Source organism: Impatiens glandulifera, chromosome 2 (genome assembly GCF_907164915.1).
Source record: "Impatiens glandulifera chromosome 2, dImpGla2.1, whole genome shotgun sequence".
NCBI classification, from domain to species: Eukaryota; Viridiplantae; Streptophyta; class Magnoliopsida; order Ericales; family Balsaminaceae; genus Impatiens; species Impatiens glandulifera.
Genome location: NC_061863.1, coordinates 6,735,265 through 6,739,021, shown reverse-complemented (window position 1 = coordinate 6,739,021; position 3,757 = coordinate 6,735,265).

The following is a 3,757-nucleotide window of genomic DNA, read 5'->3' as shown; positions in this document are numbered from 1 at the left end:
AAAGTTTGTGACAAACAAAATGTCACCCATATATAAAATCATAAATAGACGTTTACTCTCACTGAACATGTGATACACAAATAATCAATTAAATTCACCTCAAAACCAAAAGAGAGAATTGTTATTTTGTGAAATTTGTGGTATCACTAACGAGACGCTTCTTTAAGTCTATAGATGAATTTCTTTAATTTGCAAACCATATTAATTTGGTCTCTCGACACAAAGTATTCTCATTGCACCAAATTATTTTTCAATGTCTCTATTGAAAAACCCCTTAACATCTACTATGGTGAAGCTCCATATCAAAATATGTAACGAGTACCATAAATTGTTCTTAAAGAGTAATTCAATTAAATTGGATTATCATAAAGACACTTGATTTTGAGGTTGTTGAGTTTGTACTTAATGAGTTTGACCATATTGTCTTGTTACTCTTGATTTTTGAACATTATCCTCAATATCAATAAAATCCTTATCAATGTCAAAAACACTTGAGATATAAATAAAATCTTCCACAATAGGAATTATTGATCTAAATCATTTTTAAAGACACAATCATTTCTCCCCTCAAACTCAATATCCTCAAAAAAAAATATTGCAGTCTCGTCTAAAAAAACTATCTTTATCTTGACATAACAAAAAATTATAGCCCTTAATCACTTAGAATATTTAATAAAATAGTTGCTCACATTTATAAACTTAAGTAACAATTAAATTCAAATAATGATTTATCCCATCTCAAAATACTTAATGCAACATTAATATCAAGTCTTTGGACAGTAATATTAATTGCTAATAGTATTTTGGTGTAATGATCAAACATTAATAATAAGACATGTCAAATAATCAATCTATCTTTGGATGGATTAATTATTTACATAAATAAGACTTTATAATTATTACATATTTATCATCACAAGTATTAATGCAATTCTGTCAATTAATTATCAGCCTTTGGGCCAAATAATATAATCACATGAATTACACAATACTACCATTCAAAATTGTCTTGAATTAATTTCAACAAACATTGTCACTTTGGTGATTATTTGTATCAATCAATACAATCCAAATAATGAACAATAATATCATTATTTTAAATTTAAATGTCATATTATTGTATATAACACAAATCAATAATATATATTTTTCCAAAAAGACATGTAATTTATTTTATTATAAAAAACAAAATTATATTGACTTACTTCTTAAATTTGAAATTTGTAATATTTTATATTAATAAAATAAAAGTATAAATCTTCATGATTTATTTAACCAAATTTCAACTATTCTTGTGGCTGAAATCCAATTATTTCTTGATTTAATAATAATCATCAACCTTAATCTTTTAATTCTAAAATAAAGGATATAACTAAATTTTTATTATATATTGATTTATATATACTTAACAATAAAATTATTCCTTAATTTTCTTTGATTTATAATATATATTATATATTATTAAATCCCTTAATAACAAATATCAACCGTCAATTTAAAACGGTCAATTTAAAATAGAGAATTTCTCCACGAGAAATTCTAAACCAATATCAACCGTCAATTTAAAACGGATAATTCCTCTTTTAACGAGAAAATCTAAACTTTAAAACAGAGAATTCCTCTTTTAACAACTTTAACAAGAAAATCTAAACGAGAATCTAATTATCCATAAATCTAGTAAACATTATTAAATAACATCATTTAACCGTTCATAAATATTTGAAGAATTTAAATATTCATAAATCTATAAATTTAACCGTTTAACCGATAGAATCTAAATATCATATATAGAACTTAACCAAGAGAATCTAAATATTCATAAATTTTCTAAATATCCATAAATTTAGATAAATCTTTATATTTCGTACTCAATTATTCCGTATTATCAATAATTCAATTATCTATATATTCCGAAATCATGAGAAAAAATTCAAATATTCATTTCATAATCTTATCTTAATCATGATATTAAATTCAAATATCCCTTAATCTATCATCATATTTAGACTTCATAAAATTTAATTTTAATTCAGAATATATAAATCTTGAAAGATAAATAAATAAATAAATAAATAAATAAATATATATATATATATATATATATTTCAGATTTAAAATTTTCAAATCTATATATATATATGATAACAAAATCAATATATATTCCTAATGATTTGAAATTATCAAAACCAATATATATAACGAAAACTAAATATCCCTAAATCTAGGGATCTTATGAGATAATTCAAATATCTCCCATCAATCTTCATGATATATCCTATAATCTTAATTTAAAGATATATCAATATTAATGAAATATATATATATATATATATATATATATATATATATATATATATATATATATATATATATATATAATCCGATTTAAAATTTCATATATAAAATATATATATTCTTAATAATATTATCAAAATCAATATATTTATTCCTAATAATATTATTGATATGATTTGAAATTGTCAATATATATATTATTTGAAATTATCATAAATTCATGCATATATATCTTAAACCGAATATATAAAATCTTCTCACATAATTAAATTAGGATGGCTCTGATACCAATTGAATTGTTAGAATTATCCTAATTAGATCCTAATTTAATATGTGAGAAATTAAAATCTGAATGCGGAGGAAGGCGTACCTTAATTAATCGCATGAATAGTGAATCTTCTCTTTCCTTAAACTTTGCATGGATTGAATGATTATTTCCTTAAACTTTTCTTATATGGAATGGTTCTTCCATTTGATGAGTAAGTCAATCGATTTCTCTCTCTGTTGATGGGGACGCAAAGGAGAATTGACGTTACTTCAAATGTGGACCATTACCGTTACATATAACCAACAATAAGTTAGTTATTATAGTTTGACAATTTCTAATTTAGCCCCTTCATAAAATTAGAAATGTCACTTAGGTATCCTCACTTTATTTTCATGACAAATACACCCATAAGCCATAAACTTAATTTCACATTAGATCACATTATTTTGGCTTGTATTAAATATGACACATGCACAATTATTTATTATACAAGTGACCCTAAAAATTCCAACATTATTACCATATATAGCATGTCTTTACTAATTTTTTCATTTTTAACCTTTTGCCAAGGCAAAAGGTCACTTTTGCCCTTTATTTTCCCTTTCCTTCTCCTTTCCCTTCCTCTCTCTCTTTTCAACTTCCCCTACCCCCGACCGATCAAGCTGAAGACGACGACGACGAAAATCCCCCGAAATATCGACGACGTCCTCTCCCCCGAACCCCGACGAGCCCCCGACGACAAATAAGAACCTCCGACGAGAATCAGAACTCTAGAACGACGAAGGCGAGTTTATCTTCCATGTTTTCCCGTTTCTATCCGAGTTTTCCCGTTTTAGGTTTAGGGTTTTAGTGTTTATCGGCTGACTGAATCGTTTTGGGTTTAAAATGCATATGTCGAAGGCTGTTGCAGGCTGTCGCAGACGAATGCGCATCTGTCGTAGACGACAGATGCGCATTCGTCTGCGACATATGCGCATTCGTCTGCGACAGGATCGGGGGCTCAACCTCAGAGTTCGTTGCTTCGGAGAAAACTCACCATCAACCTCAACCTTCGTTCGTTCTGCTTTTTTCCGTCGTCGGGGGCCGGATAGTCGTCGGGGGAGAGGAGAAGAAGAAGATGATGATGGTGGCTTCGTTCTGAGTTGCTTCGTTGGTTCTTTCGGCTTCGTCGTCGGGGGAGAGGAGAAGAAGAAG